This window comes from Dermacentor andersoni, chromosome 9 (assembly GCF_023375885.2).
Source record: "Dermacentor andersoni chromosome 9, qqDerAnde1_hic_scaffold, whole genome shotgun sequence".
NCBI lineage: Eukaryota > Metazoa > Arthropoda > Arachnida > Ixodida > Ixodidae > Dermacentor > Dermacentor andersoni.
The window spans coordinates 54,660,651-54,688,091 of NC_092822.1; the positions used below are offsets into that span (position 1 = coordinate 54,660,651).

Consider the following 27,441-nt stretch of genomic DNA (forward strand, 5'->3'; position numbering starts at 1 on the left):
GCGAGATTCGAAACAAAACAAAAACATGATAATAAAGACCGGGCGCGCGTGCGCGGACGCAAGAGAGAAAGGGAGGCGGTAAAGAAAAAAAAGGAAAGAAAGATACTCGATCAGAACGAGGGACAAATGCGCTGCGATCGATTTCGTTGGCGACGGCGTGTACCTCTGCATGGTCGCTTTGCTGGTGCAAAAATCTGCTCCTCGGATTGGAGACATTTCCTGCGTGCACTTCTTATCACTGTGGCTTAAATTTGATAAAAGTTCATATTTTCCCATTATGGCTGGGGGTATACCTTCTAAGTAGCAGTCTCCGATTGCTAACACTACAGTATAGATCGAGAAGAATCCACGGGCAACATTACTGAGGACGCGGAGAGTGTCTCAACGTTTCCACTGCACTTTCAATGTGTACAAGAAGAAGAAGAAGAAGAACATTATTGCACAGTTTGAATGAATTAATTTCTGGGTTTTTATACGAGCCATGATCCGCGTATGATCATGTATATCGGGGGACTTCGGATTAATTTTGAACATTCATAGATTTCCTTAAAAAAAAATCGTGTAGCTAAATCCAACTAGGCGAGCATTTTGTTCCATTTAAACTCCACTCGAAATGCGGCCGCCGCTGCCGGCATCGAACTCGGTACCTCGAGCTCAGCAGAGCAGCTCTACAGCACCTGGGCTATCACGGCCAGTGCGATGCTTGTTCGGGTTCCTTGAAAGGAAAGCCTCCCAGTTAAAGAAGGAACCCGTGTGGGTTTCCTTTGTAACAATTGCTACGATTGGGTGGATGTCTCATTATTCCTTCATTAATCTTTGGTGTAGCAAGCGCTAAACCCAGTTTACTAGTTGGAAATAAGAGGAATATTCTGTAGAGAGAGAAGAGGCGGCAGGAAAGAAAGAAATGGTCCGTAGTTTCTGGCTCATTGCGAGAAGAGCAGAGGTTAGTTATTGATAAACCAGATCTACAAAAGTAAAAATTTAGGCGGGAAACTCTACAGCGGAAGCTTTTTAAGGTCACCTCGCATTGTCGTGAAAGACATTTGCTCGTGTACCGCCGGAAATTTATATGTCGAAAATCATCTGCGTAAAGTAGGGATGAGTCATTACAATTTAAAAATAAGAAAAGTGAGCTCGCCAAGCGCAGACACATGCTCGTGCGACTGCTCGCACATTCGTCGTCGTTTTCTTCCATAGCTGGCTCCGATGCCGCTCGTTATGCCAAAAAAAAAAGGCAGATTAAGATAGAGTTAATTCAGGCACTGGAACCTACTACCTTCGGTGGGAGTCGCACCCTTGACCTTTGTTGTTAAATAGGGCCAATGTAATTAAGGCTAGCTAATTAAGGTAGCGTCAATTAAGGCACTCGAACCAACGACCTTTCATGGGAGAAAACAATTAACAAGAAGTAACAACGCATTCGAATAGAAATTTCAAGTAATTTAATTAATGTCTTTTGAGCGTGCAGGCCTTCGCCTCCACCCTCTGTGGCGTATGCTGAGGTGATTCATTTTTTTTTATTGTGACTATATATATAATCTATATCCACAGCCCGCCTCACAGCGTGCATTGTCATATACATAATGCATATTTATGTTTTACGCGCTCATACGGCGAGTGATCTTAGGCTTCTATCAGCCACGTTACATCCACTAACCGTATTCCATCAATCCATCGACAGCTCAACGCCATTTCCTGGCTCTCCTTGGCCATATTATCTCGCCATTGTGGAAAAAGAAAATGCATGATCAGCTTGAGTGTCATATTTTTAGACCCGCCGTAGTTGCCTAGTGGCTATGGTGTTGGGCTGCTAAGCACGAGGTCGCGGGATTGAATCCTGGCCACGGCAGCCGCGTTTCCATGGGGGCGAAATGCGAAAACACTCGTGTACTTAGATTTAGGTGCACGTTAAAAAACCCCAGGTGGTCAAAATTTCCGGAGTCCCCCATTACGGCGTGCCTCATAATCACATCGGGGTTTTGACACGTAAAAACCCCATAATTTAGTTTTAATAATGTTTTTAGAATCCGTGGCCCTTGCTTGAGCGTTTGGATGGTTTCAGACGTCGCCATCATGGAATGAGACGAGCCGCGGGTGCGAAAATAATTCCCACTCTATAATATACCTATGTTTGCGGCTAAGGTCTTGACGCTTGCAAGTGCATGCGATGACGTTCGCAGACAGTGATAGAGCAAAAATAAATTTTAAAAAAGACGTCGTGTCTCTCTTTGTAATCGTAGCTGCTAGATTAATCACTCTCTGTGCACTGCGAGCTTGAATGGCACCACGCGCGCACGGAGATTGACGTCACTGCTATCGTAGCTGCCTCCCGCGACAAAATAACACGTCTCCGCAGAGGCCAACGAACTCTTTAACATTCCTATACTCATAACTGCAAAGAGCCATTCACTTAGACGAAATTTTAAACGGGATTTATGTTGTCCTTTTTCGCTCTACTTGCGCCTGGGTTTGCGTGACTGTATACCGGGAACTTGAGGTTCGCGAATTACTTGCCGGCACGGCGTCAACATATGTATAAAGCTCGCATATGTAATAGCGTAAGTTGTAATACGGCGCCTTGTCACATTTTTTGTAATATTTTTCTTAAAAGTGGAGTTACACCCGCACGATAAGTTTGAAGCACTTCTATCTTTTGAAGCGAAACTTTCCTCGTCCCTTCGCCCAACTCGGCGGGGGCCCTTTACTCCTCACTGCTGTCTTGGAGAGTGGACAAGGAGCCCACTACGCACTACGAACTACCACACGAACCACTATAGATCAGTACGCACTTATACATTTATGCCTAAGCCTTGCCTCCTTGCGATGCTATCGGGCACCCCTAGGTGGCGCCACATATCTGTCGTGGCTTGCCCCCTCTCCTTTGCAGCCGCTGCAAAGGAGACGGCAACCGCGTTAGGCTTACATTAGGCGCGTCGCGAACGCCGATATCGGAAATAGTAGCGTCTGCGTTAACACCCAAAATCAAATTTGATCTGCGCGTCAGGTTGACGATCAGTAGGCGGAACGTTGTGGGCACACACCAATCCGCCGTAGCCTTCGCAGTGCATGTCACTGAAGAAGGAACGGACGCATCAATAGCAATTGCCAATAACTGCGCTTCTGCTGAACCCACTGAAGTACTTCTTACGGCGAAGTATTTCTGAAATAGTCAAATTTAAATTAAACTTGAAATGAATTTCTCGACTTTGATAAAATGTGGTTCAGGGCTCCTTTAAAAAGAAAAACTAAATCAATTTAGACCGATAAGTTATTTAAAAGCATTTGTCTTATTTTAGCGGTAAGAAGTTGTTTATCGAACGACAAAATGAAAGCCAATTTACGACATTTTTATTATGTCTCACCGCAATACAGCTGCGTATTGCGGTGAGATCACTTAGCACGCGAAAATTAAGCTAATACCGGCAAACGGAGGCCCCAGGGGAGCTCACGCGGTTCTAATAAAGCCGGCGGTGTTGGATCCCCGCGGGGCACCGAAGGGGGGCAGCAGTGGGTACATCAAGGGTGGAAGCAGGCCACTTCTTGATTAACGCGCTACGCAAGTAATTTACAAACTGACGAACGCGTGCAACATACACTGACAGGCTGCAATAATAATTCATTCGGCAACAACATTTCTTCAACACTTTAACTTTTTTTCAACATTTTTCAACATTCTTTCAACATGTGTTCAGCATTATTTCAACACTCTTTCAACATGTTTTCAACATTATTTCAACATTCTTTCAACATTCCTTCAACATTCCTGCAACAACATTGTCTCGGCAACTGCGGAGTGGCTTGAGGTTACCCACCAGTCTTCGGCATCTGTGATCTTCAGGCATACATGCGCACGCGCGTGCGCACGCACGCAGGTCCACTTTGTGAGACACCGTGGCTTATTTACCGCGCGCCGATATATTTTCAGTACGCGCTCAGCGGATCATCCAATGCGGCCTCTCTATACACTGCCGGGCAGTCAGAACACGTAATCTCGCGTTCGACCGCAGAAATGTCACGGCCACGTCACAGCCGGCACGTGAGGCACGAGTACCGGTATTATGAAGCGGAAAGAAACTGGTCGCATAACGACTTTCGCCTAAACAATAATGCACGATGGGCGAGAATTCCAGTCTCTCGCCGTGGGCCAAACAAACACGGACGCAACTCTAAACGGCGCCGCGGGCGAAAAAAAGAAAGCCGACAACACGCATGACTCGTGCAACGCGGCTTATCTCGCGTGTTTGCCCTCCCATCAGCTTTGGATGCTATATTCGTCGATTCCGCGCACTCGGAAGTTCCGACTCTCCGTTCAGCCGAAAGGGCACGCGCACGTGGCGGGCAGTATTGACGTCTGGCGTTTCCTCGTTCGGCAACGCTGCATCCAATGGGCCGCGATGTTTTTTTTTTGTTGTTGTTGTTCTTGTATTTTTCTACGTGATAGCGTTAAGGGCACCGCGTCGCAGAAAAATCCGGTGTCGGCATCGGGCGCCGTTTCGCGAAAGAAAAAAAAAACAAATCATTCCGAACCACAGCCACCCAGGCCCTCCGCGAGCGCAGAGGCGTTACTGAACTGAGTTCCTCAAAGTAAAATGAGTCAGGAAAATGGCGAAGTGCGGCCTAAACACAACCAACAGACACGGGAGCGTCGGACTGTAATCTGAATATACCAGAAAACACAATTCCGTTACGCGGAAACTCAAAGAAACCCTTTTCTAGCGTTTCTAGCGTAAGCGGCGCCACTCGCTCGTTTGTTTTCAACAACACCATCCAGATGGCGCTCGCCTCGGCGCGTCCGCAAGAAACCTGCGGTTGCCGGGAAGCGTGGCAATCAGTCAGGGATCTTTGAATGCTGTCCCGTTCCACCCTTACAAGCGAAGCTTAAGCGTCCTCCAAATTTTTCGCGCTCCTGCTTAGCCACGGGAATTCGGTAAACGCGCGGTGAACACAGTGAACACGTTGCTTGCCCCAACTATACGGCTACGTGGTTGTGGAGTATACCGCCGTCCACAATTCCTTGCTTGCTTACTTCGTTCAATTTACTGTTGTCTGTACACTCTGTTCGTGTCCTGGAGTTATTCAAACGAAGCCCGACTCTCTAACCATTAGGCCACAATCGCTATATTTCTTTTGCTTCCTCGTTATTGCCTGTAGAACTTCGGTGCAGTGCACATTCGCAATGACAGTGCTACTCTCGTTCAAATGGCTTTCTTGAAACACACACACACACACAACACGCACACACGCACGCACACGCACGCACGCACACACGCACGCACACACGCACGCACACACGCACACACGCACGCGCGCGCACATACACACACACACACACAACACGCACACACGCACGCACGCACACACGCACACACGCACACAACACGCACGCACGCACGCACGCACACACGCACACACACACACACACACAAACACACACACACACACACACACACGCACGCACGCACACGCCAACGTTACTGGCTCGCCGTATTAGAGGAACTTGCCTTGAGCTTCAACAACTTATTAGGCCCACAATCGTACGCATTTTTGTCGGGCCAACACCAACAACCATAGCTCCTTTGACGTGATCGCCGCGCGTGTCAGATGGCGCAGCACGGGTGTGCGAGAGCGCATGCGCGTGCTCGCGCGCGCGCGCGTCAGTTTCTTTTCCGCCAAGGAGGCAGGAATGAAACGGGAAAATATATGGCATTTGATTAACCACTTCACGAGTGAGTGAGTGAGTGAGTGAGTGAGTGAGTGAGTGAGTGAGTGAGTGAGTGAGTGAGTGAGTGAGTGAGTGAGTGAGTGAGTGAGTGAGTGAGTGAGTGAGTGAGTGAGTGAGTGAGTGAGTGAGTGAGTGAGTGAGTGAGTGAGTGAGTGAGTGAGTGAGTGAGTGAAAACTTTTATTGAGTCTTTTAAGAGTTTCGCGGTTACGAGGTCTCCGTCGTCTTCATCTTCTTGGCGCTGGCGACTTGAGACTTCTCTTCGGCAAGGGTGGGCCCTATTCCAAGGCTCCACTGAGTCGTGCTGCATCGCTCGCGTGCTGCACTAGGGCCCTTTGGGCCGCGAGCTCGCTGCTGGTGAGCCGACTCTCCCATTGCTCCGCACTCGGGTGTTCGTGTTTGTGGAATGCTTTGTTGCGTTCGCACTCCCAGGTGATGTGGTAGAGTGTAGGTGTGGCACCGCACCAAGGGCAGGTGGCCCTGTATTGTGTCGGAAACATCTTATTGAGCACGTGTAAGTTGGCGAAGGAGTTTGTTTGTAGTCTGCGCCAGCTGGTCGCTTCCTCCTTTGTGAGAGCTTTGTGTGGTGGCGGATATATAATTCTAGTTCCTCTATATAAGTTCAGGGTCTCTGCGTATCCGCCCTCGCAAGCCTGTAGGTCGGTCTCCGGGGCATCAGACAGATTCGCTTCGCATAGATTCCAAGCTCTGCTTGGGATCCGCATAAATTTGTTGTCTATAGAGCAGCAAATCGAAGCGATCTCATTTCTTGAGTGCTTTCGACATCGCAACGTCTACTTTCTGCTGCGCGATGACCTTGTCATCATCATCATCATTACTGTCGTCGTCGTCAACGGCCCTAGCTGTGTCCGTTGCATGACGATGGGCTTTCTCAACGTTCTCCGACTACCACTTCTTAAACCGAAGCTATCCTTGCCTATCTTTCTTTTTCTTTTTCATTTTTGCGGGGTTTGGCGTTCGTCATTGTTTCCTCGCCGCATATACGTATTTGTGGATATACGGAGGTTGCTCCAGTCAAACCCGGATCTTTCGTATGTGCACATGCACGTACATACTAGCGCTGTGCGTTTCTCATACTTTGGCGAGACATCGGTCGGTTATCACTCCGTCGTAGGCTGGTGTCGCTTCACGCTGGAAGTAACTTGTCAAACTGAAGATGACGGAGAAACCTGCTACGTACTCCTGGGACAACACGTTGTAACAAAGTTCTTCCCTAACAAATGCCCCAGAGAACACTAAAATTAACGCTCTATTTCAAGCTGAGCATGATGATGAGATGATGAACCGCAGCACAATATTTGGGTGGCGCAAATCTTTTTTTCTTTTTTCGAGACTGCCGGACGTCAGTTGAAGACAGGGCCGGACAAGCTGGCTCGTCCGGCATTGCGACCATGCGACATCATTTATGTTCATTTCATCCCCATTTATGAGACCACCAAAAGCAGATACAGCTCTGAGGCTTCCCAACGTGTGCGCACTGCAGTCAGGAAGAAAAGAACTGGCTTGATTACCGCGGGCGTTCCCTTAAACTAGAGAAACAGTGCACAGATCAACCTAGTAAACTATAGTGTACAGAGCACCGCATAATGTGCACATAGGGTGATACTGGTTAAGAGGTACCGCCCCATCCGCCATACACTCCAGCCAATCGCGATGTTGGATATGTTATTAACGAAGGCGCTCGACCAATGGCAAACAATCCTTACGCGTAAAAAACAAAAAATGCGAATTAGATTTCTTCCATACGGTCATAAATGAATTGCTTTCGCAGGAAACGTGCCGCCTATGCCATTTCTCTGTATTACAGAGCAAAATTAAGAAAGAGAGAGAGATGAAACCATTGCCACAATGAGGATGCCGATAAATATTACCGGAGATCCACTCTGCTGCTCAGAGAGAGTACGACTCAGTATACTTTGTGTTATAGTGGTTAAGTAGCCCACCGGCCAGAAAGCTGAGCTAGACAAAAAGAAAGAAAGAAAAACGATAACTTCGTGGAAGAAACCTACATTTGCCGCGGCATCACCGCGTCTACGTGGAGCATTCGCCTGCACGTGTCGTGATCGTTTTGCTCATAACAGCACTTGCTTTTTTGGCGCTGAGCCGTGCTCCCTAAAGGGCTGCAGAAAATAGCGCCTGTCCCTCTCAACAAGCTCTCTCTCTCTCTCTCTCTCTCTCTCATAACAGCGCTTCCTTTTAGCGTATGTATCTGCCATGTTTTCGGGGTGTTTGTGTGCATTTGGCAGGAGGTTTCTTTTTATCATATCCACATTGCGACGGTCTTTCTTCTTTTCTTTCTTTTTCTTCTTTTTCTCTTGTATTTTTTCACAGCTTACGAGAGTAAGCTAACTTTCGCTGTTCGCGTTGCCCTGCTGATGGGTCTTTTGTGGCACTCGCTATTACGGGAGATTTGAGACTGTAATTGATGCCTCTCCTCTCTTTTTGTTTTTTCATTATTACTCGAGAAATATCAAAACCGCGCGGCAAAGGCTCTTAATGTACTTTTTTTTCTAACTTGGCGCGTGTTTTCTGTTCTTGGCGACCGTTCCTGTTTTACCTTTTGGTGTCAAGGCTTGTGGTGTAGCACCACAAGCCTTGACACGTTTTCTCAAGCACTTAGGAAATAAGTGTTCATGCGTCAGCACCAATTTTTACATTTTTGTATTTCTTGCTTTCTATTTCGTTCGCTTTATTTCATTTCCTTCCATTTTGCTTTCTGCGTCATTTGGTATTTAAATATGTACATTCAATTTAGCCTATTTAGCGTTCTTTCTCTTCCCCCTTGTTTTCTTTGGGTTTCGCCTCCACTGTAATGTGGGTTGGGTCGAACACGTGACCTCACGCTCAACTGCGAAACGCCATAGCCGCAGGACTGTCGCGGCGGGATTTGCGGCCAGTTGCCAACTCTTATGCTAACACATGCACTACGTTACGCCTGAGTTTGAAAACAGGTCAACATCCACCGCCGCCGTGGTGGTCAGTGGCGCTGGCTAACACTCACGAGGCTAGGTTTAGGAGACCTGCCCAAATTCCAATAAAAGCGACCCTATTTGACGAGGAATGACGTGGAGTGCGGCGCGTGCTATAACCGGTGTATGCAATGTGCGTTCTTCTTTTTTTTTCCCAGGTTGGGAGAAAGTGGGGGGGGGGGGGGGTCTTAGCGTTGTCCAATAGTTTTCAGAAGTTCTTCGAGTGGTGCTGCTGTTCTCTCAAGTTTTTGCAGAACCACTCGGCGTTCTTCTCAATGCCGCGTGAGAAGTCCCAAATGTTTAACGAACTTCAAGAACTATTGCATTCTATTCGCAGTAACTGACTTACACGAATGATAGTCGCCATGAAGTGTGTGGCTTTTTGTCGTTGTGGTGGTTCCTTACCCCCCCCCCCCCCCCCTTCTTTTCGCCGTTGTTTTCTTTTCGCTGCTTACATCCCCATTTTAAGGCAATGTCATGCCTGAAGTCTTGTCGCGGCTTTCACTCTTCCCTGCTCAATCGTCACTCAAGTTGTTGCTGGCTGCGAGTGTGCTCTGGTCGTCGCTTGTATAGCGTAGATGACGTCATGGTCTCGTGATATCGACTCCCATACGAAATAACGCAGCTGCCGCGGGGCTCCGGACAGGGGTTGTGGTGAAGCTGTGATGACGCGTGAGCGCGTTTGTTCTTCACCAAACAAGAGGCGCTCGGACAAAGAAAGCCTGGGGCTATTTCTTTTCCCTTTTCCTTTTTGTTATCAAGTCTTTCAAATGATTTTTGACGCACGCACGCACTTACGCACCACTAGCGGGCGCGTATTGGGATGCAGGGACATGAACGAGCATGTAATGCAAGCGCTTTTCGGAATTGACGCATGCGCACGGTTTGGCACTGGCGTTGTTTCTGCGGCAGGATTTTGCACATAACTGGAACCGTAGCGGGTTTCTTTGTCTCATGGACGATTCGCATACTCTTAACGTTTTTTTACAGTGAAGCTGTATACCTCTACCGACCAAGGAAATTTTCGTGTCGTTGTGGTAAGCAAAAAACTCCCCATACGTGGTCCGATCCCGAAGATAGTGCCATGCCGGGCCGACCCGCGGCGGAGTTGCAGTTCGCCATTAAGGGGCCCACATACACAGCTTCGATGGTCGTCCTTCTTCACAGAATGGAAGGGCACTGAGATTTTTTTTTTTTCAAGTTTGACGAGATGTGTCCACATAACCAAAGGCCTTGCCATACTTTTCTTGTGGAGGGAGATGAATGCGAAGAATCGAAATATCGACACAAATGTTCGCACGAAATTGAGAACTTCGCGAGGCCGCCAAGTCGCGCATTCATGTCGCCAGCGTCGAAACTCTCATCCGCCGCTGTTGATCAGCAGCTTCGCCGAAACGCGCACGAGGTGGAGGGTGTGACTCCCTACCGGGGTCTATACATTTCGGTAAGGCTGGAACGCATGATCTGTTACATACTGTAACGGTTCGGTGCATGTCAAAGGGAGAGAAAGAACAAGAACCGCGTGGTGAAAAAAGAAAGTCAATCGTTAGCCCTCCGCTATATACAGCGCCTTTAATATTAAGTTCTTGCATAGCGGTGGAACGTCAGCACAACGTAACAGACTTTGCGAACACCGCCTGTTACCGCTGGACTTTGTGCCCCGACCTGTACGTCGTTTGTGCTCCTACTCCCTCTTTTTGTCCCCTTACCCTTTTACCACGTGCAGGTTAGGCGACCAGAACATTGTCTCTGGTTAAGCTTCCTCCATTTCCGTACATTCTGTCTGTTGCTCCTAGGACGTTGGCGTCTACTCATTTATTACGTTAACAAAACTAAAAGGGGAAAAATCGGGGGAAGGGGGAAGGAAAGGAGGCTCGAAGAAGGAGCGAGCTCAGTTCGAGTTTTCAGAGCGAGCGTGAGATACCATTTATTGTACGCGTCTCCCATCACCGCAGAAACGTGTCTCGAGGCGTGCCCGTGCGGACTTTTACTTTCCGTGCAAGAAACGAAACGTTTAATGTCTGAAACGTAAAATCAAACAGATTTCTTACACAGTGTACATGGAGGGTTGCTAATGTTCATCTTTTATTTCTCTTTCCAGGTGAGTTCTGACAATCTGCTGCTGGTTCGCTTTGTCCTGTTAAATGGGTATGACGACGTGCTTGTTTTTTAAAGTGTGCATCTTGAATTTACAGCTCGTTACATAATTGCTCCTTGCCTGCGAGTGCTCTAAGCAGGTGCGGTAAGTTTTCACTTCGTGCACAGGAACAAAGGCAAATAAGCACATATATGTATTGCTCTGGTAGACCAGGAGAGGCACAACAAAAATCCTGTGCTGACACATCCCTTAAAAATTCCCACCAGGTTGCCGTGACGTCACATATTTATGCTGCGTTTATTTGGGTCCCGTTAATTAATTACGAACTCCACCTAGCAACGTTTGATCACTTTTCCTGCACCGAGGTAGACCAAACACGAGCAAATACCTTCAAATCCGTGACGTCACATTGACCTGCGGGCTTTCACGTTTCACGCGAAACGTTGTCTGAAGGAAAATCGGGACTTCGTTTTATCGACTAATGATCAGATCCTTTATTCGCAAGAACAGTTCTTATGCTAGAAATGCTCGCGAGAGCAGTTGTCAGCCATTCTTCATGTTCCACATACAAGTCTCGGAACAACATTACTAGTATTGAGTAAGATAACAGTATTTAATGGCACCTGCAAATCGGGCAAACAGTACTTACGAACGGAAAGCTTTTAGCATTCGACCCTGGGTCCTTTCAGTCAAATGTGTGGGGAAAAAAGAGTATTTTAAAGGAATTCTTTAGCAGACCACATTTATTTTGTGTTGTTCTTGACTGTCCCTTGACAAGTATTTAAATATACCCATCCCGGAGTATAAATCGCACACATTGTGACGCATAGTCGTTGTCTCTCCTGTTTGAACTAACGAGACATAGTAATCATATAGGCTGCGAGTTTATAACACGACAAGCTGCATCGCCATATAACCTAGAAATGTCCGAACTGTCACGTTAGAGCTGTTCCAACATTTTACTTTACGACCACAAAAAAGAACGGCAGTGGGAGGTATACTATGATGCGGGAAAAACCACGAGAAAAATGATAATAATAAAGTTTACTGCTGCATAGGAGTGATTTCTTCCGACACACTGATCGGCGCTTCCTGTCAAGATGCAATAAAAAGAGCGATTGGTCTAAACTTGTATTCTCCGCACGCAAAATAAAAAAAGAAGAAATATGCGTTGCCAACGACGCACGAACTCCCCTATACGGCTGCCGCTAAGGACGGGAAGCCTAAACGTCGGCTGTGCGAAATTTCCAGAAAGATTTGCCGGCGCCCTGGTCGACGCTGAGGACACAAGTCATCCGTGTTGGCTATAACAAATCTGTCTCACTGTTCCACAAAGAGGAACACCCGTCGCGATGAAACGAACTCTCATTTACACCCGCCATGCGCGCGCTCACACAAAACACGCCACGCATGGCAAAAAACGGCCACAACGTGGCGCGCGGGTGGGCAGTGCTCGTGGCCCGGCTTTTTTTTCTTTGCACGCAACGAACCAAAATGCGACGCCGCGTCGGGAGGACCGAACCCTAATCTCTCTAGCTCGCACGCCGGTTCTGTGGGACGCTCAGCTTCCCTACTTCTCCGGCGCTCCTCCGAAACATGCTCCTCGTTCATGTGACTCTTACGTTTTTCGTTTTTCCTTTTTTCATCGAGAGCGAGCAAACGATGCCGCGTTATCACTCGGCTCCCGGGGCGACTCGATCGTTTTGATTCCCTAAACAGCACCACAGTGACCGATACGACCTCCCCTCCCCATTTTTTCTATTTTAGAATAGAACGAATAAAACGGAATCAGATTGCAGTGTCCACTATGAAAGCACAGCAGAAAGAAAAAAAATGTTACAGAACGGGAAGCCCGGAAACGTAACGCTACATCTGGGAAAGTAAAAGAAGATTCCAGAGAATGGGGATGACCAGGAATGGGGAGAAACATTTTTTTCTATTTTTGTTTTGAGCTCCCTTATAGTCTTTTCTTTAATATTTTCTTTGGAAATTGTGACTGCGTGGCCTGCTTTAGCGTGTTCTTTCATAGTTTGCTTGTTTGAAGGTGTAGCTCTGGTCCAGTATGGGACAGGCCCGATCGAGATATTTTAGGGAGTTTAGAGGAACAAAAGGACGGAGAGGGGTGGGTGTTTGACAAGTAGCCCCGAACCGGGCAGTGGTGGTCTCAATGTCACGACATATCGAACAATACAGGAGGGGGTAGCAGGGGTAGGGGGGCATTGTAGTGTGTACAATATTGCAGCGAAATAAGTACTAAATCAGCGTGTGTAAAAAGGAAAGCTTTGAGGGAATCGGTGCGAACGTTTGCGCGTAGGAAAATTAAAAATTAAATAAGAAAGAACAACGGGAGAATTGGATGGAGAAGCCCAGCGCGATGCTCACGAAATAAAAAAGGAATACAGTATGGCAATATGGAACCGGGGCATGTTTTTTTTTTTTTGCGTTTCATTTTTTTAGCATGATGTATTGAGTGCGCAAGTGCGTTGTGGTCAAACCGTGAAACTAATAGGTAAAATTGATGACCAGTCTCGTCTCCCCGGCGGTTTATTGTATCAACGTCACCTTCCAATGTTTGGGATTATCTCGCACCAGCAGTGCCCGGGCTCCCTGACAACGCTTTCCATATATATATATATAGATATATATATATATACTAGGACACATAAATACCCAAGAAAGTGGATAGAAAAACGGCGCCGCGGTAGCTCAATTGGTAGAGCATCGCACGCGAAATGCGAACGTTGTGGGTTCTGTTCCCACCTGCGGCAAGTTTTTTTGTCATCCACTTTAATTTATTTCCATTAATATATCGTTTCTTTATTTTATTTATTAAGCACAAGTAATTTTCCCTATGTTGTCCTTGGTGTCAGTGTTTATTGGCTTCTTATGATATGACTAATAAAAATCGGGCCCCTCGGTTAACCCCCTTCCTTCTCGTGTATATATATATATATATATATATATATATATATATATATATATATATATATATAATCCTTGCCACTATTTCGTCGTTCTGCTCTTCCTCCTTGGTTCTTCGTCCACTTACTTCCTTTTATTTTATTATCAGGCCCTAATCCCCGCTTGCACAGACCAGAGTGTCTCGTCAATTATTCGACAAATTTGCCTTGCTGGCGAATGTGCATATGAAAGCTTGTTCAAAGTTCCCTTGGAAAAAAAATACATAGAAGGAACAGAATTGAAACGGGCATTCTGCAGCTTTTCGAACTTTGCATATTACCATGTCGCCACAGAATGCATTGTTAATCATCGACACTGCCCTAATATCATGGAGGAAGAACGTATGCAACCGCTGCCGCGTAGACGGTGCACAATCCGATTGGACGCTATTATTAACCAAAGTCGCCATGGGCTGGAAACAATGCTTATATACCAACTTGATTTACGATGTCCCTGGTTCGTTTTGATGACATCACCTACGGCCGCAGTGTTCATCTCTATTGCATCTGACCCCGGGGCCGAATGAGTCACAGCGTCAAACTTTAATTTAACCGCAAATCTGAAACATGTGATACTTCGAGTCAACTGCAAACTTCATTCCTTCGGCGCAGGATCGTTCTTCAGCAACAAAAAGACGACCGCTGCGCGTTCCTTATGAATCATGAGAACTCGAGCTTAGTTTGACTGTTCTTATCAGATTAGTGATAGCGTCGGGTGGTGCAGCATCCGAGGCTTGCACAACGCTCTACGCATCTTTTATGACTGTCAGCAGATTCGCCCAACATAATCTCAATCGAAGTTTTTTATTGCTCTTCTTAACACATAAAGCCATTATCTGTCGTAGTTCTAATGCTACCGTGCTTCCTAAGAAAATAAAACACGCGTGCACGCACGCACGCTCGCTCGCTCGCTCGCTCACTCACTCACTCACTCACTCACTCACTCACTCACTCACTCACTCACTCACTCACTCACTCACTCACTCACTCACTCACTCACTCACTCACTAATTCACTCACTCGCTCACTAATTCGCTCACTCACTCTCACTCACTCACTCACTCAATCAATCAATCAATCAATCAATCAATCAATCAATCAATCAATCAATCGCATCACATCACATAAATTTTCACCGAAGAAAAGATACAGAAGTTCGGTGCATTAAGCGGTGCTGTGTCATTTCCCATTCAGCTACGGGGATAGGAGCTACTCTGTATACATTTTCTTTCTTCTCTCGGTGAAAATGAACGCTAGGGCATCGCCTGCTGTATTTTTTGGCTAGAGAATAGTTCCTTACACTCGGTTATCATTAGCCCAAGCATAGATTCAACTATGCAGACGACAAAACGCGGAACGCCATGAATCACAATAAGAAACGAGATGGCGTCACTCATCGTTGGCTCTTGCGACGCTCTTTAATCTCACCCTTTGAATTTGACATTTTGTGCCATCGGGCGCCGGTTTCGTCAACTTTCAGTTTATTCCAGCTGCTATTACCGCTTCTGTCTCTCGTCACGTGAGACCGGTTGAACTGCGGAAGGGTTTTCCAAGGCGCAGATCCCACGCCGGAATTCGTTCGCTGCTGCAGCTTTTGAAACGTGCCGGACTTAGTGACCGTCTGTGTAGTCGTCCTCTGCTTAGTCTTCTGTGCTCGCTCTGTTTATTCACTACCACTTTTCCGGGTTTCTGTTCACTCGCCCATTTCCAACTTGTAGGGTAGCAAACAAGAAGTTTGTGCGGTTTATCCCCTTTTCTTTCCTTTTTTTTCATTTCGCCTTCCTTACTTTTGTCACCGAAATCCCTGGAGGCGCGGTTCCGACTAAGCCAGCCATGTGTCAATTTTTTTTTTCGCCTATATTCTCATCGACGCGTACACGATTTGTGACAATTAAGGTCCGCACCTTGAGTGACATATCGAAAGAAAATGTATGCTGATGGACAAATTGGATCACAGTAGAATACAAAAATTTGTTTAAATTACCGAAGCTCTCGAGAAATAACCAGCCGAAATCTTGTAGTGTTGCAAAGGAATCATTTGTTTAAAATGTGGCTATCTAGAGCTCTACATCCGCGCTGGCAAGCGGAGACCACCCGAAACAATGATGTCGCATTGAATTGCCTCGCTGTGCATTGTCGTCAACCGGGGAACACTTCTTGTACGCCCGTGAAACACTCCCGACCTGTGAGAAGGTATTACGCACTTGCTAAGCGAGGTGATTTGCATATTCCGCCTTTGCAAAGTAAGCCATTGTGCGCAACTTTTCTTTTTCGCTTCGATCGAATTGGGCAACGTTGCACGTCCTCGTTCTAACTATACCCACTTTTTTGCGTCCCAGCTCTACTATCGTGTTATGCATTGGGACTTTTGCGTAGCGGGAATGGTTGTTGAATGCATACTCACTGTCTTACCTTTTTTCTCTTTTTTTCGATGGGGGCGTAATTGAGAAAAACGTTCGTGCACTTAGATTTAGGTGTACTGAGACCACTTGGAGTTAAAGAACCCAGGTATTCATAGGCCCCCAATACGGCATGGATCGTCATTAGATCGCTCTTTTTTTTTCGCACGTAAGGTTCCAGAACTTACTTTAAATTTCTACGCCCTCTGTGTCGAGTAGTATGCTCTGAATTAAGTGGATGGAATAAAGGCGGCCGAAATTCAGCGCGCGTATTCCCGCGCCCGCCCTCTGAACCGGGAACCTGAAAACAAAGCTCACTTCCCGAAGCAGTGCGTGACTGTCGACGACGTGACATCATTCTCATTGTTAATCGTAGCACATTCGCGTCTCTTGGTGCGACCTACAGAACTTTCGAGTAGACGGCCGACGGGGGTTATTTCTCTACTTCGTATTACCCGATATTTCGTATTACCTGCCATTTCAAATTAGAAACGCTGACCTACACTTCTTGTTTTATTTCTTTGTGTCATCCGCCTGAGCGCGATGTCACGTGTAAGCAGCCAATCTCTAGAGAGTGACTGCAGTAATGCAGCAACTTTAGGCGATGCAAGGGAAAAAAACAAAGTATTCGTGTAACTATACTGCGGCGCACGTTGAGGGGTCATTCATGGCGGATAGAGAGATGAAGGGAAGAAGAATTCCAGAAACATCAATCGAAACAAAAAACCTGGTTTGCCAGCCTTCACTGGAGAACGAAGGAGGAGGAGTAGGTAGAAGTGAAATAAGGAAATAAGCCAGACACCTAAGTGTAATCGAACAAGACAACAGCCGTTCACAACATCACACCGCATGATCCCAATTAGCACCAATTAAGGCTACAAAGCCGTTTGTGCACGTTTGCTATTCATACGAATTGTAGCGATGCATTCGTCGGTCCTCGCTACAGTGGCTTATGACGTAGACATTTCTAAGACGTTTGTTCAGGCGATGGTCTTTCATCGACGCTAACTAGCGCAGTTGCGAACGATTATTTCTCAAAGCGGTATCGAGGACAGCCTCAAAAGCAATGCCTGTAACCTACGAAGTGCGTCGTAGTCTAAATATCGGGATTAACTTTGACCGTCTATAGTTTTTTGTGGTTATAAAATTATAGCACACAGCGCTCGAGTGCAGTCCCCAGAACCAACTCGAACGATAATTATTAGTCATTATTTTTTTCTCTGGTATTTTTCCCGCGCTGGCTTTCTGAACATTTCAGCATAATGAAATCACTTGCAGTGAAAAGTATATGACGTAGAACGAGAGGAAGTCTGTTGTTTATGTAAAAGCGCCTTTTGTAACCTCTAATTCACGGAGGTCAGGCGTTATAGTTAATACGAGATATACGCTAGTGTTAGGGCGCGTTAAAGAACCCCATGTAGTCGAAATTTCCGGAGTCCGCCACTACGGCGTGCTTCATAATCAGAAAGTGCTTTTGGCACGTAAAACCCCATAATTTACCATTAGTGTTAGGGTTTAGGCTTTCATTTCTTCATTTCTTCAACACCCGTGTACTTAGATTTAGGGGCACGTCAAAGAACCCCACGTGGTCGAAGTTTCCGGGGGCCCCCACTATACGGCGTGCCTCATAATCAGAAAGTAGTTTCTCTGTAATTTAAACAATGCGCAAGACGCCAGTGCAGCGGCCAGGGCAGCTTGCGCACGCTGCAGCGGAACAGGTTGCCTAAATACGATCCTGTGCATTCGCATACATGGCGTCTCTCTCGCGGCTGTAATGCCGAGCTCTCGGACGTGCAAATTCTCATCAGTCACCAATGCTGCTTACTAGCTGGCGTCACCTTCCTTATCGCTGGCAACTGCATATATCCAATCCCGCGCGCACTTGGAGCTCTGACGCATACACACCTTTGACTTTTGCGTTTCATTTTTAACTATTAGTGCGGAGGGAACTCGAAGTTTTGTTTCTCTTGTTTATTCACGTGGCGCGCGTACATAGCGAGTGAGAAATCGGTTTCCAGGAAGCCAGCTGTGTACTGTGCATGCCTTCGTTGATAGCGAATGCCCGCGTTCGTCGAGCGATTAGTCAGACAGTGTTTCGCCAGACGAATACCGCCACTTCTAGAGCAAGCAAGAGCTCGGGAGCGCACTATATTGACGGCTTATTAAAATGTTAAAACCGCATATATATATAAAAAGCTATCGTCCAATCAGGAACAAGAAATAAACAGGGATCGCAACAGGCGAGGCGGACGAGCCAGAGCGTGCCCTTAAATTTGACTGTAAAGGCTACTCGGATGAGGCCCGTGTGCTTAGATTTAGGTGTACGTTATGAAGAACCACAGGTGGTCCAAATTTCCCGAGTCCCCCACTACGGCGCGCCTCGTAATCAGAAAGTGGTTTTGGCACGTAAAACCCCATAATTTAATTTGACAGTATAACTTCTTTTCACTCATGCTTGTAGGCTTGGCAGGCGCGAATCATGTGCGCTGCAGCGTCTCCGGTACCGGTCGTGATGTTGGCTATGCATCACTACCGACGGGGTGCGCGCAGCACCGGGTGACCAGGCCACACCAAATTTCCTGTTGCATAACGAACCTTTAATGCGACAGCATTTGTATGCACCCATTAAGCCCGGAATACATGGAGCGTTTTTGAGGCGATTTTCGCCTCACGGCGCCGATTTGACGCCCGGCGTCGAGAAAAACGCCCGCCGCCGCCGATCAGGACCGGCTAGATTTTGACGCTGCGCGCAGGCGTCTGACGCTACCGGAAGTGCCTGTCGGAGTCACTTCCGTCTGTTTTCGGCAGGAGCGGCCAGCCGTCTCACCGTTCCTTGAACACAATGCGCGCGGGCGCTGGTCAGCACCATGGCTACGTCGGTGAAAGCATACCTGGTAAGGTGTATAGAGATATTAGTGGGGTATTTATTGCATAATTTATTAATTATAACACAAGCAAACAACATATAAGCATTGTTCGTTCATTTAGTGGTAGCCAAAACATTTTTGCCTTGTCTGGCCACACTGCGGCGGCGTTCGCCGCTCGTACGCCTCATGTAGCCTGGCCGGCGTCCCTCCAGCGCGTCCTTCTGTTTTTTTTTTTTTTTTTTTTGGCGAGCGATAATCGCAGGAGAAAAACGCCCCATGTAGCCCTCGCTTTACGCGAAAAATCCGGCGTTGTTCTCAGCGGCGTGGCCGAATGATGGTACCAAAAATGGCCGACGGCAAAGAGTAAAACCACGTAAAAAAATACTCGAATTGACGTCAAATTTCTCAGGGAGGTTCCTGTGAACAAAGTAAACTCATGCGTTTGAAAAATAATATTGGGCATAGTTTGGTCTGGGTGGGAATCGAACCGGAGCCTTCAGGACGCAAGACGAGCGCGCTTCCCCGACGCCACGGCGGCTCCACGGTTATGGTTGACCGAATTGTGCGCCTAGTGCGTGACTAGTGCTTGCGTCATATCACACGTCACGCACGTCACGTGGCAGCCATCTGGCTGACGAAGCGTGTCGCCTATCGCCTGCGTCGTTGGGCACGTGACGGCGCAGCCAATGGGCAGGAGGTGGCGCCACGTCATGGGTGCATAAGATGAGCGCATAAAATAAACAGCATTAATGTCCGATAGAACGCCGTGGAGCGGTACTTCGGGTTACAAACTCCTCGCGGGCAAGCGGGTGCCTTGAGACGCTTGGCGCGTTTTCACTCGGCCTCACCGAGGCACAGTTAGAACGCGAGCGAGAGCTTTCGCGGACAAGCATCGCCAATAAAGAAAAATCATTTCGCGTTATCACACGTATGGACTCTTAAGTGTCTCTGCCGAATATTATGCCGAGGTGTTCGAGCTTAGTGGTGTGCGAAACGTCAATTTGGTGTCGGACTTTTAGCGTACACCGCCGATGATGGTCTCTTTGCGGCGCAGTGATCGGATTAGAAACCGATCGCGGATTAGAAACCGATTAGAAACCCCGGAGTGCAGACGTCCCGACGTCCGATTCGGCTCATTTAGAAGTGCTGCAATTGCTTACGCTGAACGCATCGGTTTTGCCATTTCTCTGCACGTGGGTCGCTTCCCTGTCTCTTTATTTCGTTTTTATTTTTGCCACGAGCTTGTTTTTGCAGCAGGTATGCACTTTCGTGAAAAATAAAAACCGTCACTTTAATTTGCCGCTGGTCCGAAGCAAGTTTCTGGCGCGAAATAAAGTTGCGCGCGCTTTCTTTCGATGCGGTGCATGCGAGCGGAGCCGGGATATTCAAACATTCTATGCCTGTTCCTTGCTTTTCGTGTTTCGTGCGTGGACAGAGTGGCACTTTGGTCGCGTTATCAAAGGGCTTTTGTTATCAATGTGATCAGTCAGCCTTGAAAGACTGATAATAAATGCGACGTAGAAATGAGAGAAAGGAATAGGTGCGAATCCGCGAAGTCTGCTGGTGGTGATCCTTCCGTATCATTATCAACATGATGCGCTGTCTCTTTCTTCTGGTTTGAGACAGGCAAAGTAATTCCTTTCAGTGAGCTTATTTGAGGGCGCTGCTTTATTACGCGGGTGGGAGCGCAGTCACGTGGTATTTTTTTTTAAATATTTTGTGGGGTATCTTTACCAGTCGAAAAAAAAATGATACCGCAGAGAAATGTCCCTTGGCTGTGCCTGCAAATGCCTCACTGACACTTTCATAATTAGGACAGTACTTCTCGAGATATATAATCAATTACAATTACATAATTAAATTTCATTAAAGAAAAGATTAGTGGCGGCCGCTCCACTCTACTGGAAACCATGTGCACTAGGTTTTCTTTGACGCGAATGATCTTCTTTAGAGACATTGTGCATGATGGTTGGGACACCCTGTACAATTCGCTCAATAACCGAAATGAGGCCAAGCCGGATTCACTCGAAATCAGAATCAACAGTAGTCATGCGCAGCAGCGCTTATACTCGGACTCACAGTAAAACAAAAGAGAGAGAAAGAGAGGCTGCAGTTTTTCCGGAAAGGTGAAGCAGTATTAGTGATAGCGAAGTATACGACAATTCCACGAAGGAAGATTCAGATGCTTGACGATGCGAGAAGACTCAGGCTGTGAAATGGAAGTGTCTCCTACTATGAGGTCTTGTAAATACTCGTATATATATATATATATATATATATATATATATATATATATATATATATATATATATATATATATATACCTTACAAGATGCGAAATAAACTTTCATTTCATTCCATATGAACAGTCACTTGTAGGCTGAGGAGGACGCACGTACGAAAAAAAACTATGCTTTATTTCGTAGGTTTCGGCCGGGGTCTGGCCTTCGTCAGGGAATGCGTGAAACGGTACGGCGTTGTGCTTAAATATGCGCAAGGCATAGGGGGCCCTCCTATGCGCTTATCCGCTGCCAAGACACACTGTTGCTGTAAGCAGCTTGCACTCCTGCCACATCAACAGGACACGTAAAAAATATTCGCGATTGGGATAGTTGTAACAGCTTCGCATACACACACACACACACACACACACACACACATATATATATATATATATATATATATATATATATATATATATATATATATATATATATATATATATATATATATATATATATATATATATATATATATATATATATACCCTTATGGGGTTCGGGAAGCTTGTCGTCCCCCACCCCCCGTCCCGGATAAAATGAAAACCTTTCTCCTATGCTAGTGTGCGCAGTTTTTCTTCTCCCTTCAATACTTTCTGGCCAAGCCGTTCAGTTGACAGTCCACCGGAGCGTCGAAAGAGTTATGGCTAACGCCACCAGGGTGCGCTCTCTGTCACGCATGCGGTCATGCGTCTCCCATCCGTCGGCGCCACAAACAACGCGCTGCCCTCTGGTGGCGCATGCAGCGACATCAAGCGGGGTAATTTGTCTCGGCTCCAGCTCCCGCGACCCGGTGTCCGTCACTTCAGCCTCCGCGGAATATGGCGCTGCCTTCCTCTCAATCTATCTCGTTCTCGCCTCTTTCTTTGTGAGCACGAACATATCGAATGTTCTTCTTTTTTTTTTTTTTTTTGTAATGCATGTCATTGCGAGATTCCGGCGACTGTTGTGTGTTGCGAGTTTGACCGTGTTTGTTCTTACGTCAACCACAGGGCGGGGAAACTGTCTCGGCTCTTTCAGGGTGCGGATACAGAAAGGTTACTTTATCTTAGCTCGGGGTCGCGCTCTCCGTTCCATTTTGCAAGGCTTTTCCGTTCGCCGTCCTCGCCTTTTTTCGGAGCGCACAAAGAAATAAAAGGGGGGTCTTGGGAGGGGGTGGAGGTAGTAAAGATGGAAGGAAAGTACAGATAAGAGAGAAAGTACGAAAAATACTTTATAGGCAATGCACTACTTTCGTATGACACTCCGCTTTCGCGTGGTCGTTTCCCACCTCCCAACACGGTGGAATGCACGTGCATAGCGGCGGATGGCGTGATAGGGACACAAAGTTTAAAAAAGGAGTCCCCACTCCGTTCCTTGCGCCATACGGTGCAAAGCCTACTCAACTCCTCAACCTTTCTCGTCTATCTATATTTTTCTGCGGTTCTTGCTATTCCTTGCGAGCCTGCCGTCGTTCCGTCCGTAAACTTTTTTTGCGCGTCTTTCTTAAACACATGTAAAAATAAAGATGGTGAGGGGAGGAGAGGCAAGAAAGATGGCGATGCGAACGTGTTTTTCCCCTCGGCTGAGCACCGTAATGAAACCTGTGCCCCAGCGCTGCGAGCTTGGTAGCACGTTCGATTACTCCGCCGAGGATTGCACCGGTTACCGGGAGGGATGGCCATCGGGCTTGGTTTGGCTTGAGGATATAGGGGTGGGGGGGCCTAGTTTCGGGGTGTCGTCCGCCCTTTCTCGCTAAGTTTCCCCCTTTTGGCCACGCGAGGTCGCCGGTGTACACTTGGCTTCACCCCCAGCGCTTTACTTCTGCTGCGCGTGCCTATCTCCGGAAAGCCGAAAAAAAATATATTGCGCGAATTGGGGGATCGTTCTCCTGTGAAGCCAACAATTCTCTAGGTCGCTACTGCGTTTCGTTTAGAATGTGTTTTTTTCTGTCTTATCTTTCCGGTGTATTTTATGTTTAGACAGTGGCAACACCATTCCTTTACTCCTTTTTCTTTTGATGGCTTCTTTGCTAGAATTTGAGCCAGAAGCTCGCCCCCGCCTTAGACTTCAAGAGAAATGTTTCCAGTTCCTCCTTCGCGTCCATTTTTTTTTTTAACTTCAGAGTGAAAAAGAGACACTTTGGTAGGTGTGTCCCCGTGGCTGCGTCCGCGGGAACGTAAAGTGGTGTGTTCAGCCAGCGAATAAACGCATCGTTTCTAGAGAAAAAAAACAAGAATCGCAAGAAAGAAAGAAATGTGGGAAACGTTCCGTTCTTTCTTGGGTTCGCAGCACAGAGGTGGTGATGCAGTTCAAGGGTCATTAGAGCGCCGGGTCCGAGATTTATTGACGTCCTGATGAGGACCGCCGAAGAAGGATGGCGCCGCGTATCGACACTGCTGATTTGACGCTTTCTTTATCGTATACACAATGCGAGGATATATCGCGGGTTCGACTTGTCCTCCGCGGGGGTGAGATTCGAGACCCCGGCTACACGGGAAGTCGCGATTCGGTTCGCGCGGAACTTCCTTTCGGAACGTTGATGGAAGCTCCTGCGCAGCCATTCTTCTGTCCAAGCGCAGACCACGCCCCCCGGGGGTATGGAGGGGGGAGAACTTGATCTGTAACGAAAAACAAAAGGTATTGGGAAGAAACCACGGAGGCTGATTATCAATGCAAGCGATTAGCCGAACGCCTCTAGAAAGCTAATTTACTTTATTAAAAAGAAAAATGGCTGTGGCTTAGCTAAGGTTAAGCCCAGGATGCGAAGTATACTAGCCTTTATTTTAGTTGTTGAACCACTGTTTAGCCTGGTGAACTGCTGTTGCTTGGCTATATTTGGTTCGGCTAGACGAAGAAACAACTCATGCGTTACTCTGCTTCGTCTTCAAGAGTGGAACGCGACAGCGTTCCCGTCGACCCGCCAAGGGGTGTAAGACAATGGGCTACGGCGCAGCGACTGCGCGCCCCGCATTGGACGCGGTGAGCGTCGAGCAACGCAGCGTTCGGCGCGGCAACGAAATGTGCGCCTGAGCAAGCGACGCACGCCTGAGCCTTAAAAACAGCTCGTTTCTAAGGCAACACCGCATTCACTAGAGGCGCTTTTGTACCGCTTTGAAGCATCGTACTCGTGGCTCAGTGGTAGCGTCTCCGTCTCACACTCCGGAGACCCTGGTTCGATTCCCACCCAGCCCATCTTGCAAGAGTTGAGCCAAAGCCACCTAGAAACAAGCGCAGCTGCTTATATACCGCCGTGACGCCGCGAGCGACGGCGCGAGTTGGAGCCCCGTTTCTCCTCTGTCGTGACGTCACGGTGTCACGTGGTATTGAAGGCGACACCGCCGCGCCTGAGGAGAGCTGGGTTGAGCTTTAGTAATATGCTTCGCATAAAAAAAAAGGATTAGGGTGCTTCGCATAAAATTGTTACTGAAAGAGCTTAGCCTACAAGTGGAAGACTAGATCTGAAGATCAATATGCAAACGGTGATGTTCCAAAGTCCTAGCGAGAGGACGAATAATTCCTGATTGGCAGCTAAAACCTCTGCAAGAGTACGTTTCTCTATAGACAAAATGGTCGCAGTGGACTCGTCTCGTGAGAAGGAAATTTTCAGAAGAATGAAATATAGATTGGATCACCTACGGCAGGCATCACGACTGGCAGCTTAATGCTATCCTTGAAACAGAAAGGACAGTTTCAGTTTTGCGTACGCTATAATGCAGCGGGTCGTCACTGCGCATGCGTAGAACGCTAAGCGACTCATAGCGTATAGCGTAAGCACGCTATTTCTGAGATTTAGCGTTACCGTTTTTGCGTGGTTTACGTAGTGTACGTAAAGCATGGTGGCCGCCCCAGTTGCCCGCTTCGTATTGACTTTGGCGTTGCTTTTATCAAATTCACTTCGTTCGTAGCAAATGACTGTGTAAACGGCTTTCGCTTAGTCTCAGGCCGCTTCGATGTCAGAGTATTATGGATAACCTTGTGGAGTTTTCGAGATAGCTTATCGTTTAGAACGACTCGAAGCCTAACGAGAGAAACATTCGAGATGTCAGCGCTGCCTATCGGAGAAGTCGGGAGATAGCCACGAAGACGACATATGACCTCTGAGATCGGAAGATCTGGCAGGCCAACTAAAGCTGTAATAAACGTGCGCTGATTAGCGTAAACTGTACTATATCGTATAGCGTACACTACAGTTGCGTACGCGATACTATAACTCTCTAAAAAGTGTACTGCATTGCATTCTACCGGAATGGACAGGCTATGAAAAAACTGTTGAGGCTAACAAACCGGAAGTTTCAGACTGCGCAACGAGCGATGGAACGAGAAATCATAGCGTAACGTTAAGCGACAGTAAGAAAGTGGTGTGGATTAAGAGCAAACTGGGGTAGCCTATATTACAGTAAACAAAACGACAAAGAAATGTAGTTAGGCAGACAATGTAATGCGTAGGACAGATAGCCGGTGGTCTATTCTAGTTCACAGAATGGGGGCCAAGGTAAGAGACGCACAGCTTAGGACTACGGGGAGCCTGGTGGTCCATACACCCGCTATTTTCTTTTCCCGTATTCTCGTTGTTTCTTTCTTCCTTTCTTTTTGCGTGGCTAGACGTAAGAAACAAAATACATCCAAGAACGCGCGCACACACACGCAGCTGCAAGAGAAAAGTTTAGCACAACTTACCGATGACAGAAGCTGTGATCTCCGCCACGCGGCGCCCTTGTTCCCGATCACGCCGACAACGAGAGTGGCCGACGCGATCCATGTTTCAAAGCGGGAGTGGCCGGTAGAAGGCAGCTCATCCTAAGGTCGCGCATTTCAAACGCTATCTTGGGCGTCACATACCGGCCACCCCCACTTTGAAACATGGATCGCGCCGGGCACTCTCGTTATCGGCGGGCGCGGGAACAGTAGCGCCGCGTGTCGTGATTGTGCCGCTCTCGGTCGTCGGTCACTCGCGCTAATGTTTCTTCTTTTTTTTTCGTTGCAGCTGTACGTCTCGTACGTAAGTACGTCTATAGGACGTAAATGGCGGCTGCTGTAATTCAGGCCTGGGGCGCGGAATAAAGATAGCGTCAGCAGGACGCACAGGCGACGAGGCGAGCGGGGAGATGAGAATTAGTGCAGTTGAGCATTCGCGATTCGAGCAACCGCTGAGACGACGCGGAAAACACCAATTCGCTCGCACGCATGTTATTAACGTTCACGTTTGCTGCACACGACGCCAAATCTTTCTGCGCATACACCCTCTGTTCTTTTTTCCACGTTATCCGCTATATATGCGTCTCCACTTGACGCTGTCTTAAACTAAACGATGCCAAACCACGCGTTAAAGACAGAGTTTTTTTGTTTGTTTGCTTTTAAGCACGAACTGAACTTCTTTCGATGCGGTAGAAATGTGTTCTTCTGCATGGGGTCGCACCGAGACTACGTAGCAACAAAGTACAAGCTTAAGACGCAATCGGCTCGCGCACACTGCACTCCATACGCGTCAGTCGTCGCGTTACAGACGTGATCGATTGCCGCGCTGAGGGGGAACTTCTTGGAAGACGCAACGGCAAGCCACAAAGCCGTGCCTCGTAACGAAGGTAGGCCAGGCATTCTTTGTCTATTTATTTCCTGCGATGACGTCACGCCGCCGCACCTTGAAGCAAACAATGCGCTCGACAACGCTGACGTTCGCACAGTTCTGTCTCCTTTCTTTTGCGTTTGTATTTTTTTTTCTTTTTTTTTTCGTAGAGTTCTGACGTTATTGTCCGAGTTATCGGGACACGTAAGACGCGGGCGGTTCCGTGAAAAAAAAAGAAACGTTGCAGTTTTGATCGTCGCTGGTCCAACTTTATTTCTTTCACGCAGGTGGAGACGTACGAGCAGTATTTCAACGTCTGCAATCTCTGTGTGTGCGTGCGTGCCTGCTTGCTTGCCCAAAAGGAGCCCGAAATCAGATAATCGTAAATAAAAGAAAAAGTGCAACTGACGACAGACAGCCTTTCTGAACTTCCCTCCCCCGAAAATCACTTGATTAGCTTGCACTAATTCAGTTTTCAATTGTTAACTTTAGAACGCATGTTGAAAAATACGAAATTGAAGTCCAAGATAGACGAAGTCATGTCCGCTCGTTTGGCAGACATCTTAACGTCAGCACCGATTTG

At 47.4% G+C, this 27,441-nt stretch overlaps 1 protein-coding gene and 1 long non-coding RNA gene across 3 annotated transcripts in view; one reads left to right on the plus strand and one right to left on the minus strand.

The window, feature by feature from the left end:
* Positions 1 to 27,441, plus strand: part of FoxP (forkhead box transcription factor P) — a 442,873-nt gene that overhangs the window by 176,367 nt on the left and 239,065 nt on the right. The window lies entirely within an intron of this gene.
* On the minus strand, positions 23,615 to 26,292 carry LOC129384037 (uncharacterized). Its single transcript, XR_008611790.1, has 2 exons — positions 25,973 to 26,292; positions 23,615 to 23,913 (listed from the first exon to the last, which is right to left on the minus strand). It is a non-coding gene; the product is annotated as an uncharacterized lncRNA (long non-coding RNA).